The sequence below is a fragment of the Bos mutus genome, chromosome 27 (genome assembly GCF_027580195.1).
Source record: "Bos mutus isolate GX-2022 chromosome 27, NWIPB_WYAK_1.1, whole genome shotgun sequence".
Lineage (NCBI taxonomy): Eukaryota > Metazoa > Chordata > Mammalia > Artiodactyla > Bovidae > Bos > Bos mutus.
The window spans coordinates 8470084-8484649 of NC_091643.1; the positions used below are offsets into that span (position 1 = coordinate 8470084).

Consider the following 14566-nt stretch of genomic DNA (forward strand, 5'->3'; position numbering starts at 1 on the left):
TCCAGCAGCCAGAGCACTGGGACGGGCAAGGACACAGACACCCTTGTGTTCTAAGCAGGAAACAGAATGGACTCTGTTTTTACTAGCTTCTTGCCCAAATCAGGGATCAAACTAGAAAAATGTGAAGGTTTAATTAAATAATCCATTCAAATAAAATGACCCCACAGATATGATACACATGGTGGCCTGGATTTCCACATTTTTGTTGGGAAACCCCCACGCAGGACAAATGCCCAAATAAAATGATACTTTTAATGAAACGTCTTCATGTATCACAGGTGGAACCAAATTATGATTACTGCAAGTAGTTATCCCCCCAAATAATAGGAAACCTGTTTTGGAGTTTATATAGACAAGAGGGTGTCCAGCCTTGAAAACATATCTGTATCCCCCTCGTGGAGTTACTGCTAATAAAGCTGGAAGCCTTTGGTGTCCTGCACCATCAGAGCTCAGCTAAGTTTCTATTTATAGTCGAAGTTCTCAAGTATAAGCAAAATTCGAGACCGCATGTAAGTCTAAAAGCTCAAATATTATGTGTCCAACTACAGACGCTCTTGAAATGATTAACCAAAAGATCAGGATTGTTTATTCTTATTTTAATGCTCTGAACAGCAGTCCACCATGGAGCTTGCCTGCTGGGGTTCTTGCCAGGACTGACTGCCTTCCTGAAACTCTCCGATTCTTCTAGTATTTTTGGTGCCGAGTGCCGCTGTCAGATGAGTCTTGTCGATAACAGCTTCTAACACTTGCAATATTGGTTCTATTCAAAATATTAGAAATGTTTATCCCAACCTCAGGGTTGATACTCTAAACTGCCCCTACTTTAATTTTAAAAATTAAAAATTTTGGCCATACCATGTATCACACAGGATCTCAGTTCCCTGACCAGGAACCCAGCCCACATTCACTGCAGTGCAAGTGTGGAGTCTTAACCACTAGATCACCAGGCTTAGTGCTAATCAATTAGTCGGGTCTGACTCTTTACAATCCCACGGACTGTAGCCCGCTAGGCTCCTCTGTCCATAGGATTCTCCAGACAAGAATACTGGAGTGGTTGCATGTCCCTACTCCGAGGGATCTTGCTGACCCAGCAATCAAACTTGCTGCATTGCAAGCTGATTCTTTACCATATGAGCCACCAGGAAAAGATCACCAGAGAAGTCCCCAAACTGCCCCTACTTTAAACAGATGCTCTTGGTTTGTCATATTAGCGGGCCTGTCCACTGAGATGTAAGTACACCACGGAGCGATCTGAGCTGGAATCCCACGACCTCCACTGCCTCCCGGGCTCCCTCTCTTCCCCTCCAGTATTAACAGCAGGGCTTTTACCAACATCACTTATAAGCACACGAGGTTAGATTTCCATATTAACTTTCTATTTCTTTTTTTCATTTGTTTCGAGTGTGTTTGTAATCATTCACTGAAGCATTTTTATGACAGGGGCTCTAAAATCATCATCACATAATTCTGACATCTCTGTCAACTCCATCTTGACACCTATAGATGGTCATTTTTTTACTCAATATATTGACTGTTTGAGACCTTCCTGGTTCTTGGCATAAGGAGTGATTTGGGGTATCATGTTAGGAGGTTCTGGATCTTTTTCAAATCTTGTGTTTTAATGAGCTGCCTCTGACCCCGCTCTGGAGGGGCAGGTGTGGGCAGCAGAAATGAATGAACAGCCTTTGGCACATACCAGCCAAACAGGCCGGCAAGTGTTTAACAACCCTGGTTATTCTTTGCCTGTTACTTCCAACAAACACGAAAAGTTTAAGTGTACCAACTTACACTTGTAAGCAGGACGTGTCCTTCACAAAGCTATTAGAATTACTCTCAGACCCATGAGAATTGTACTCTGTACCTGGCAGTCTTCTGTCCCTACGCTCTCTTGTAGGTTTCTGCATTTCTGAAAGAAGGTCACAGGCAATAACTTTAGGGTTAACGGACCCGGTTGCTACATTGCCTGAAACCAGTTCTGGCAGTTTTGAAACCTTGCAAAGACAAAAAAAATGCAAGACCTTTATTGAAATATAAAACCTCTCCCTATTCCCCAGAGACGGGGGCGGGGGGGGGGGGGAGGGGCCATAGTTCTTGAGGCGTTAGCCTACGGTGGATTCCCCTCTGCCAGGCAAAGGTGAAGCCATTGTTCTATTTCCTCCAGACTCTGTCTCTATAGTTTGGTTAGCACAGGTCTATTTCCTCCAGACTCTGTCTCTATAGTTTGGTTAGCACAGCTGGATGGGGGGCCAAGACAGCCAACAGCGTTGTCTCAGTACAGCCAGGAGGAAAGTGAAAGTGAAGTCACTCAGTCGTGTCCGATGCTCTGTGACCCCATGGACTGTAGCCTACTAGGCTCCTCCATCCATGGGATTTTCCAGGTAAGAATACTGGAGTGGGTTGCCATTTCCTTCTCTAGGGGATCTTCCCAACTCAGGGATCGAACCCAGGTCTCCCGCGTTGCAGGACGACACTTTACCGTCTGAGCCACCAGGGATGCAAGCTACAGCCAGGAGGGGAGGAGTCCAGTTTCCTCACTTTGCCAGCGTTGATCCCTAAGGGTGGGGTCATTACTGCTTGGGGGGTGGGTGGAGGTTCCAGCTCCCCATGTGCTCTCCATGACACACATCATGGGGGTGACCTTGTCAACGCTGGGCAATGGAGAAAGTTTTGGTTCTTCTCTCTGCTCCTCTGACAGCCCCCAGGAGGGAGGCAGGGGCCTCCGGTTCCAGCCAGGGGAGGGTGGAGGTCCAAGCACCGCCTCAGCCATGGCTGGTGTGAGTGACTGTGGGTCCACAGCTTTTCTGTGCTGTCTGGCTAGGGTAGAGTACTGTCTTTAAGCTGTCTGTCTCATTTAGGAGATAGGCTGCCTTTCCCCTGCTCCTTTGGTAGTAGGAGCAGGCTTTCCTTGAGGGTTTTGTTTTGTTTTATTCTTTTGGGTGGCACCTACTGGTGTTTCCAGGTGGCTCCCTCCTCCAGCTTCAAGTCTGGGAAATAGACGAGGCAAAAGAAAACCCAGAGAACTCACCGCCACTGCCTGGGACTTGAGGCCTCCCAGACCGTCTGCCTTCTCTCCACCTTCCAGATGCTTCTTAAGTGTGTTTTATGTGTAATGTCCAGGGTTTCCAGTTGTATTTAGCAGGAAGAATACAGAAAACCTGTTCATTCTACCTTCCCAGAGTGGCAGAACCTACCCGTTAAAAATTAAAATCCTGCCCTTTGGGGATATATTTTTAAGAAGACTTTTTAAAAAAATCACAAATGGCCTCTGAATCAGCAGCAATAACAGCAGCACTAATTCAAGCATATGAAGGTTTATAGGGGCAGAACCTCTTATAATCGCTCATGATTTAACAGCTATATTATTTAATTGGTAATTCAAATCACAAGGAAATTCATAGAGTGCTATTTATTTGTGTGAGGATCATAAACATTACTGTAAGCTAACTTAACAAGTCTAACTTTCCCCCATTTATTTATCTAATTGGGGGAAAACCTGTAACTAATGATTCTTTCTTTTAATCAAGCATTACTGTTTTATGGATCACTCCAGATTCAGTAATAGTGCTTTCTAAGTATGCAGTCATTATAATATAATGTAGCATATGTATTTATCATTTTAACTGCACTAAACTATCTTTTGTATATTAACATGCCCACATAAATTTATCTGTAATCTCTCTTTTACTCTTATAACTTAATCCTATAATTGTTCTTGGGTTCAAGTACTATAAATACAATTTAAATTAAACCTTGAATTGTGATTCTACATGGAGAATCTCTCATTTACTAAGAAAAATTTTAAGAATGTCTAATTTTTGTTACTTTATATAACAGTGTTTCATAAAAAGATTTTAGATGATTTTTTTGTTTGTTTCAGAAGCCAAAAACTTGGTAATCTTCCAAATTAAAAATTACTAATATATTAAAACTTTAGCAATAATAAACCTGATGGTCACTTTTCCTGTGTTATTCACACGTTTGCACAAGATATATCAATATTCAAATAGCTCTTCCATATGCCATTTTTTTTTTAATTTTTACTGGAGTGTAGTTGCTTTACAATGTTCTGTTAGTTTCTCTTATGTAGCAAAGTGAGTCAGCTCTACATACACGTGCATGCGTGCTAAGTCACTTCAGTCATGTCTGACTCTGTGCAACCTTATGGACTGTAGCCCTCCAGGCTCCTCTGTCCATGGGATTCTCCAGGCAAGAATACTGGAGGGGGTTGCCATGCCCTCCTCCAGGGGATCTTCCTGAAAACCCAGGAACTGAACCCGTGTCTCTTATGTCTCCTGCACTGGCAGTCGAATTCTTAACTACTGGAGCCACCTGGGAAACCCGTATGTATACATACATCCCCCCTTTTTTGGATTTCCTTCCTACTTAGGTCGCCTGGGCTATACTGTAGGTTCTCATCAGTTATCTACTTTCTACATTGCAGTGTGTATACATCAACCCCAGTCTCCCCATTCATCTCACCCCCCTTTACCCCCTTGGTATCCATATATTTGTTCTCCATGTCTGTGTCTCTATTTCTGCTTTGTAAATAAGATCACCTATACCAGTTTTTCCACTTATATTCCTTAATATGTGATATTTGCTTTTCTCTTTCTGACTTACTTCACTCTGCATGACAGACTCTAGGCCCGCCCATATTGTTGCAGATGGCATTCGTTCATTCTTTTCTAATGGCTGAATGGCAGTGCACTGCGTCTACGTAGCACGTCTTCTTTGCCCATCCCTTTGTTGATGGCCATTTAGGTTGTTTCTATGTCCTGGCTCTTGTAAATAGTGCTGCGACCAATACGTGCCTTTTTAACTGCTTTTCTTAGTTTCACACGTGCTCATGCAGGTCAGATGACTTTCCATTTCAAATCCACATTCACCAGCAATGCAAATATTTAGGCTCTTCATAAATGTTAAATTTGATTATATTTCAGTAATCTTTATTCCTCCTGCCTTTTAAGAACTTGTCCAATTCTGAAATTTTCAAATATTAATGCACTTTTTACTCAAAAATTAATCAATTACTCAAAACATCTATCCTGATTTATGATCACTGTAATTCTTATGCCTTACAGTGTTTTCAAGCTTTTTTAAAAAAATTTATTTGGCTGCATTGGGTCTTAATTATGGCACACAGGATTTTTTTTTTCTAGTTGTGGCCTGCAGGATCTTTAGTTTCAAGGTGGAACTCTTACCTGTGTCATGTAGGATCTGATTTCCTGCTCAGGGATTGAACCTGCACCCCCAGCACTGGGAGGGTGGAATCTTAGCCATTGGGCCACTGGGGACATGCTCTATTTTCAAAGTTTTTATTGCGTGAGAAAACACAGAAGTCATGTCATGTTATTAACTGCTTAATGATATAGTCAAACAATTATAGACACAGTATCCCTCCAAACAGTTCTCTGCAATTGTATTGAAAATTCAGCTTTCAATCAGGTTTTGAAAAACTTACATTTAACTCTACTTCATAAGCCTTTCATTACTTATTATAATCAACCCGACTTGGCCTCCTTTTTAGGCGTACTTAAAGGACCTGAGAAATCACCCCCATTTGGGTCTGGTCACGACAGCCTCCGACAGCAGAAGTTTTCCACCAGTAACAGCCCTACCTCATCCCAGGACAAGAGCGGGAACAGGATTTGTTTACACTAATCTGAGTCCAATGGCTCTTAGAGTAAACAAAACAAAACACTGTGTTTATCAGACCAGATGGTAATCTAAGTTCCGTGAAAACATTAGATTTAAAAATTGTTGCTTTTCAACCTTTGATCTGCTAAGAGTATTAATAATACCAATTGAGAGTACTTAAATTTGTTTAAAAGGAAGATAACCGACTCAAAGGACATGAGTTTGTGCAAACTCCAGGAAATAGTAAAGGACACGGAAGCCTGGTGTGCTGTAGTCCGTGGGGTCACAAAGAGTCGGACACAATTTAGCGACTGAACAACAACTGCTGCTGCTGCTGCTGCTAAGTCGCTTCAGTCGTGTCCGACTCTGTGCGACCCCATAGACCGCAGCCCAGCAGTCTCCCCCATCCCTGGGATTCTCCAGGCAAGAACACTGGGGTGGGTTGCCATTTCCTTCTCCAGTGCATGAAAGTGAAAAGTGAAAGTGAAGTCGTTCAGTCCCGTCCAACTCTTCTCGACTCCATGGACCGCAGCCCACCAGGCTCCTCCATCCATGGGATTTTCCAGGCAAGAGCACTGGAGTGGGGTGCCATTGCCTTCTCCGAACAACAACAACAGATGGCAAACATGTAAGGAAAGATGCTCTACATCCTATGTCATGAAGGAATTACGCATTTCAACCATGAGACGCCAGTGCACACCTGTTAGAACAGCCCAAACACAGAGCTCTGACAACATCAAATGCAGGTGAGCGTCTGGAGCATCAGGACGTATTTCCTTCATCGCTGGTGGGGATGGAAAACGGTGCGGCTACTTGAGAAGACAGTTTGGCAAATTCTTACAACACAAAACATTCTCTTACCGTTAGACTCAACAACCATTCTCCTTAGTATTTACTCAAAATGAGCTGAAAACTTATATCGACACAAAACCCTGCACACGGATGTTCATAGGAACTTTATTCAGAATTGCCAAAATTGGGAAGCAGAGATCTCCTTCCGTGGATGATGGATAATTCACCTGTGATACATTCAAGCCTGGAAATTTATCCAGCAATAAAAAGAAATGCACCATCAAGTCATAAAAAGACAAGCAGGAACCTAAAATGTGTGTATTCTTAAGCAGAAGAAGCCAATGTAAAAAAAAAAGCCACATACTATACAATTCCAACTACATAACATTTTGGAAAAGGAAAATCTATGGAGATGGTAAAAAGATTAGTGGTTGGCAGGGGTTAGGGGGAGGAATGAGTGAATAGGGGAACACAGAGGTTTTCAGGCCGTGAAATGACTGTGTACAATATTATACTGGTGGCTATAGTTTTCCAAATCCGTAGAAAGTGTTATACAATGCCAACAGAGCCCTAATGTAAACAACAGGCTTTGAGCGCTAATAATGGACCCATGTCGGTTCATCAGTTGTAACAAACGTGCTTGTTGATGGTGGAAAGTGGCTGGGGTACGTGGAAACTTCCCATATTCTGCTCAGTTTTGCTTTGAACTTAAAACTGCTCTAAAATAAAGTCTATTTGAAACATTTGAAAAATTGTTGCTTTTTCAACTTTCTGCTTATTAACAGTAGTAATACGCCAACTGGAATTAAGCCAATGTATTTAAAAATCCATTACAAGGAATACACGCTTTTTTATAAGGCAATTTGATTCATAATTCTATTCATCAAAGCTTTAAGGATGAACAGATATTGGTGAGGCAGGAAGCCTAGTCTCATCCTTTCTTCTTAATGTGTCATCTTTAACAACTTTAGTTTTTTCCAGTTTTTCTTTTTTAAAGACTCACTTTAGTTGAATGCTTTTTCTCATACTTTTTAAAATTATAAATTGTGAAACATTTCCACCTTCAGGAAAGTAGAGAAAACAATAGACAACCGCACATCCACCATTCATTCAGAAATGAATATTAACACTTCACTACTGCTCGGTTCATTAGCATAGTTAAAAGACAAGGTGCATTACATTTTCCATATCACATACTGTCTGTAACCTTATCCCATTTATATCATCTCTACATTCTTTCCTTGATCAGCCAACTCATGAGAAACCAGCAACCCTGTTGGTGAAGATCCTGTGAAGACCTGTTGTTCAAAGCAGTTTCTAAGCTGAGATATGGCTGGTCCCTCCTTCAAGGTCATGCAATCTAAAATTGCCCTTCATTCCTCTTAGATAAGGCATCATGATGTGAGCTCGTGACTAACTGGTCCATAGTCATGCATAACCATGATTTCTTCAGTTGGGTGTCTCTTATTTTGTTTTAATGTAACCCTAACATTTAATGTGGAGAAGGCAATGGCACCCCACTCCAGTCCTCTTGCCTGGAGAATCCCATGGACAGGGGAGCCTGGTGGGCTGCAGTCCATGGGGTTGCTAAGAGTTGGACACAACTGAGCGACTTCGCTTTCACTTTTCACTTTCATGCATTGGAGAAGGAAATGGCAACCCACTCCAGTGTTCTTGCCTGGAGAATCCCAGGGACAGGGGAGCCTGGTGGGCTGCTGTCTATGTGGTCGCACAGAGTCGAACACGACTGAAGCGACTTAGCAGCAGCAGCAGCAGCAACATTTAATGTAACATACACATAGAAAAGGTTATAAATTGTAAGGCTGCAGCTTGACATCACTCAGATCACATGGTATCTTGTTAAATGAGAGAGGTGCTACAATCCAGATATGATGAAAAAACCTAAATATAGTCTAAGAGTTTATAACGGGCGGTCTATGAATGCTATTTTCTTAATGTTTATAAGACACAAAATAAATATTTTATCAAAATATTTTATCAAAAATATGTGTATTAAGTATCCATACATGGGCACAAAGGTACATGAGGTAGGTAAGCATAACCTAGAAATAAATACGAAAGTGAAAGTGAAAGTCACTCAGTCATGTCCAACTCATTTGCAACCCCATGGACTATCCAGTCCATTGACTTCTCCAGGCCAGAATACTGGAGTGGGTAACCTTTCCCTTCTCCAGGGGAATCTTCCCAACCCAGGGGTAGAACCCAGGTCTCCCGCATTGCAGGTGGATTCTTTACCAGCTGAGCCACCAGGGAAGCCCAAGAATACTGGTATGGGTAGCCTATCCCTTCTCCAGCAGGTCTTCCCGACCCAAGAATCGAACCAGGGTCTCCTGCATTGCAGGCGAATTCTTTACCAACTGAGCTATGAGGGAAGCCACTGCAAAACTTCCTGAATTACTTAGTCCTGTTATTTTTAACATCTTGTTTGAACCTCTAAAGTAATAGTAATATATACAATAGCAATAGCTATTATCCTATATTTTTAAAAATTATCTATTTATTTATTAATTTTTTGGCCGTGCTGGGTCTTCGCAGTTGCTCCGGCTTTTCTCTCGCTGTGGAGCAAGGCTCTAGGGCACATGGGCTTCAGGAGTTGCAGCTCCGGGGTTCTAGAGCATGGACTCAGTAGTCATGGCGCACTGACCCAGTCGCTCCATGGAGAGATCTTCCCAGACCAGGGGTGGAAACCATGTCACCTGCATTGGCAGGCAGATTCTTCACCCCTGAGCCACCAAGGAAGCCCTAAAACCCTTTATTATAAGACTAAATTTTAGGTATAGATAACGTTAAAGTGATTAATGTAGCCTATAGAATTTTCACCTTGGTTCGACATGGATGTAAATTACCTGATCTTATGCTTCAACATGGACACAGCACATAACGCTTGCTGAGTGGATCTTGCTTACATTATATCTGGGCAACGAGAACACCCAGGTGGTTTCAGAGGCCCATAAATCCAAAGGTGGGGTCTGGCTTCCTTGTTGGGGGTCAGCAGAATTGCATGTGCCAGCAAACCGAGGGGCAGGGGCTCCAGTTCAGAAAACTGAAAGGCCGAAGTGCCAAGAACACTGTGAGGCAGCTCATCTCATCTTGTTTGACCACATCCCCGTGGAACCAAATGATCAATAGATAGTTTTAAGTTATCAAACAATAAAGGATGGTTTGACTAAGCTGTCCTTAGAATGGCATATTTCACCATAGCAATTGGGCTCATATAGTTGACCCAAACCAGCATTTCCCAGCATAAAGCACATCTAAGAATTGGAAAGTAAAATTCAAATTCAACTGAACTGTGGAGAGCTCCAGCTAAAATAAGAATGGAGATACTTTATTTTTTCCCTTTTTTCCAACTGAGGTGGGGTGGGTTTCCAACATACAGAAAAGTTGAAAGAATCAATATCAGTTCAGTTGCTCAGTCATGTCCAACTCCTTGCGACCCCATGGACTGCAGCACGCCAGATCTCCCTGTCCTTCACCATCTCCTGGAGCTTGCTCAAACTCATGTCCATTGAGTCAGTGATGCCATCCAACCATCTCATCCTCTGTTGTCCCCTTCTCCTGCCTTCAATCTTTCCCAGCATCAGGGTCTTTTCCAATGAGTCAGTTCTTCGCATCAGGTGGCCAAAATATTAGAGCTTCAGCTTCAGTAGCAATCTTTTCAACAAATATTCAGAAGAAATATTCACTGAAGAATTGAATCCTTGAAGAAGAAATACAAATTCAACTGAATTGTATAGAGCTCCAGCTGAAATAAAAATGAAGATACTTTATTTTTTCCCTTTTTCCCAGTTGGGATGGGGTAGGTTTCCAATATACAGAAAAGTTGAAAGAATGGTACAGTGAAAATCCTTATACCTTCCACCCAGATGAAACAACTGGTAACATTTTGTCGTATCCGTGTACTCTCTCTTTTTCTCTCAATCTCTCTGTCTCTCTGGGTAGAGAGGCTGATCAATAGATGTACAGCTATACCATTTATATTTATGCTTCGCTGTGTCATTTGAAACTAAGTTGCTTACACAACAGGAGGATGGGTCATCCCTGAATATTCCATCAAGAGTCTTCTAAGAACAAGGGTAATCTCCTACCTAACCACAGTTCTATTACAACACCTAAAAAAACTGGTAGTCTTTCCTTAAGAGCATCCATATTCAAATTTCCTGAATTGTGCTCAGAATGTTTTTATAGCTTTCATTGCCTTGGAATTGCTCATTAATGCTCTTCAGTCAGTCCAGAAGTATCCTCCACCCTTTTTTTCCCCCCTCAGTGACCTTGACTTTATAATGGCGGTATGACAGTCATCTTTGGAATGTCCCACAGTCTGGATTTGCCCAGATTTATCTAATTTGCCTGTTCCTGTCACTGAACTTTTCCTCCCTTCTCTGTATCCTTTTTCTGAACCAGAAATTAGGTTTGCAGCCTTGGGAGGTGAAGAGAAGACATTTTGGACCATCGTTCGTGGGGGGTGTTGGCTACTCTTTGCACCCCACTAGGAGGCACTCACTGTCAGTCCCGGCTAATTTTGATCACTGATCAAAGGGGTGACCACCAGACCACCCCACTGCAAAGGCACATTTTCTCTTTGCCATTCACAGTGAACCTGTGGTGCCATAAACATATGCTGTTCACTAACCATGACTGAGCGACTGAACTGAATGGAACAGTCTCTCACCTAATGGTTTGAGCATCTGTGGATGATCGTTGACTGAATGAATGATTATATGTGAGGTTGCAAATTGGTGATTTTTATTTTATTTTTAATATGTATTTATTTGACTGTGCCAGGTTTTAGCTGCAGTCAGGGATTGAACCCAGGCCCCCTGCGTTGGGAGCGTGAGGTTTTAGACACCAGACCACCAAGGAAGTCCTGCAAATCGCTGAATTTTAGAAAGTGATGTTTAGAGAAATATATAAGTCCAGATCCTGATAAGAATTAGGTACTTTACCATGCTTCATCCTTGTTATTCAATCGCTCAGTCATGTCTGACTCTTTGCGACCCTGTGGACTGCAGCACGCCAGGCTTCCCTGTCCTTCACTATCCCCTGGAGTTTGCTCAATCTCATGTCCATTGAGTCAGTGATGCCATCCAACCATTTATCCTCTGTTGCCCCCTTCTCCTCTTGCCCTCAATCTTTCCCAGTGTCAGAGTCTTCTCCAGTGAATCAGCCCTTGGTATCAAGTGGCTTGAGTATTGGAGCTTCATCCTAAACTAACACAAACAAGGTATTTTTTTTTTTGCCAGGGGATTGGTAGTAATGCCTTAAAAGTCATATAATACTTGGTGGTCGTATCTCTCTGAGAATCTGTTCTATAACTGATATTCTCCTACAAACCTCAGCTTCCTCACCCTTGAGATCAGCAAAGCCTTGACTGAGTAGAAGAGGAAGCACAAAGATAGACATAAAACTGTCAGGAAAAGGGACAGCATGTGGGTTAAGAACAAAGGAGCTACATTCTCTGGGTTAGAGAGTATGTCATTTGTGAATGTCTCCAAGGTTAAATAGTCCAAAAGAGGGTTTGTATGCTGTGCTAAGTCACTTCAGTCACGTCCAGCTGTTTGTGACCCCGTGGATTGTAGCCCACTAGGCTCCTCTGTCCATGGAATTTTCCAGCAAGAATATTGGAGCGGGTTGCGATTTCCTCCTCCAGGGGGGTCGTCCCAACCCAGGGATCAAACCCATGTCTCCTACATCTCTTGCATTGCAGGTGGATTCTTTACCACAGAGCCATCAGAGAAGCTCAAAAGAGGGTTTAAAAATTAATAAAACAATCTATGAAGCAATCATACCCAACCTCAATGAAAAATCCTTAATTCATAATAGGCTGTACTTTATTGGAACGCAGGGAGGAGATGGGCACGAACATGGTAAGCAGACTGAAAGGTGTGCTTGGATGAATCAACTGTAGCTCAACCTAAGCAGACTTGGGGTTGGCTTGGGGGGAACCTGATTACCCTGAGCTCACCCTAGTTCTTCCCCAAGTTTAATTAAACTATGTTTCACATTTCTTAAAGCATTCATGCTCACTTAAAGAAGGGAAACAACACTGGGGATTTTAAGCAAATGCTGTAAGAAAATGGCAAACCATTGAAGTCATCGTAAAAGTGAGACAAGATCAACACTTATATCTTCAGCATAAAAAATTAACCAGAACTAAACACACAGAATTTTATGGGTCCAAAAATCCCGTAACTAAATGACCAACTCTTAAACAATGAACAGAATGAAGTCAACTATGTTGCAATATCGTGAGAGGATCTATTAGAACAGGGGGAAAGGCCAACTTCACCTAGATAGTCAGCTATAGAACATGGAATTTAGGTTAAACTTTAAATATACTCATAACAGTCATAACCTCAAGATTATCTTAACAGAAAAAGAAGGCACAGGTCTTTTGAAATAGTTAATATTCTTTGTTAATAAATAAAAGCATCCAAAATTTGTAGTAGGCATATGAGAAGATATAAATTTAAGTGGCTTAATTCTGATAATCAACCAGCACTCCTGACCAACTATTGAACCAAACTATTTATTTTAGAAGAAATAATACTTGTATAAGTTAAAAATAAGAAAATCAGATTTCTTGGCATGTGCACATGTGTGTGCATGCTAAGTCACTTTAGTTGTGTCTGACTCTTTGTGAACCTATGGACTGTAACCCACCCGGTTCCTCTGTCCTTGGGATTCTCCAGGCAAGAATACTGGAGTGGCTTGCCATTTCCTTCTCCAGGGGATCTTTCCCAACCCAGGGATTGAACCCGTGTCTCTTGTGTCTCTTGCATTGGCAGGTTGGTTCTTTAACATAAGCACCAACTTTTCTTGGTGGTCGGAAGCCCTTTTCTTGGCATACCTCCATTTAAAGAATAAGAAGGACACAAGGCTGGAAAGGTGAGGTGGGGACTAAATGGGGGAGGCCTTTTCTAAGGGATCTGGACATTCTGCTGTGGGTAGCAGGGAGCCAGTGAATGTTGTGGAGCCAGGAGATCATACGGAGAAGGCATTGCTGGGTGCTGACAGGGAACAACTCTCTGAGAAATGCTAGCAGCTAATTTGGGGGCATTCAATAAGTGCCAGGTTGGGTGCAGGCCTGGGGGACATTCCCTCTCTCAGCCTCATAGCCGGTCTGCAGCGTGGACCCTGCCCCTGGTTTACAAATGAAGAAAAGGCTCAGAGAGCATGTATCTTGCCCAAAGCCACGCTGCTTGCAGATTGTGGAACTAAGATTCAAAACAAGTCTGTTGATTCTGAAGTTGGTATAGTTTCCTCTGCCCCAGTCAGTGGCCGTGGAGAAAGGCAGCGCCTGCCCAGACAACAACGCAGAGACCTGTCTCTGTGCATCGGGGATCGAGGGCCGGGCCTGGGGATGGGGACCCGGGGGCAGTGGGGTTTCTATCATCTTTCCAGGGACCATGCTGATCCCAGGGGATCCATAGCCCCTTGCTCCCTCCCTCACCACTTTATTTTATTTTTTAAATGAATGCATTTATTTATTTTTGGTTGCATTGTGTCTCTGTTGCTGTGCGCCAGCTTTTTTCTAGTTTCAACAAACAGGGGCTACTCCTTGTTGCTGTGTGTGGGCTTCTCATTTCGGTAACTTCTCTTGCTACCGCACAGGCTCTAGGGCGTGCAGGCTTCAGTAGCTGCAGCTCCCAGGCTCTAGAGCACAGGCCAAGCCGTTGTGGTGCATGGGCTTAGTTGCTCTGGGGTATGTGGAATCTTCCTGGACCAAGAATCGAACCCGTATCTCCTGCACTGCGCAGGTGGATTCTTTACCACGGAGCCACCAGGGACGCCCCTTCACCACTTTAATAACCACAGGACCTTGGAAAAGTCACCTTGCCCTCACTCTCACCCTCTAAAGGCTGGGCAAAGGAATGAAGAAATGGGACATGAGACAGATGTAAGATGGGAATTCAGAGCTAAGGTATTTGGCTCTGACTCTCAAGTGTGTCACTTTAAAATTTCTCTGCTCTCACTTCCTTCTTACCTATTGAACTTCTATCGCTGTCAGCCACTGTTACCACCAGAAGCAGGGATGGGGCAGGGCACGCAATTGACAGGACTGGGAAGCGGAAGAGCCCCGGGGGGTGGGGTGAGTGACCATTTTTCTGGACTC

At 42.9% G+C, this 14566-nt stretch overlaps 1 long non-coding RNA gene across 1 annotated transcript; it reads left to right on the top strand.

The window, feature by feature from the left end:
• The first annotated feature begins 2109 nt into the window (after window positions 1-2109).
• On the top strand, window positions 2110-7153 carry LOC138985920 (uncharacterized). The gene is made up of 3 exons (XR_011462851.1): window positions 2110-2378; window positions 4173-4340; window positions 5528-7153. It is a non-coding gene; the product is annotated as an uncharacterized lncRNA (long non-coding RNA).
• Window positions 7154-14566: the final 7413 nt, after the last annotated feature.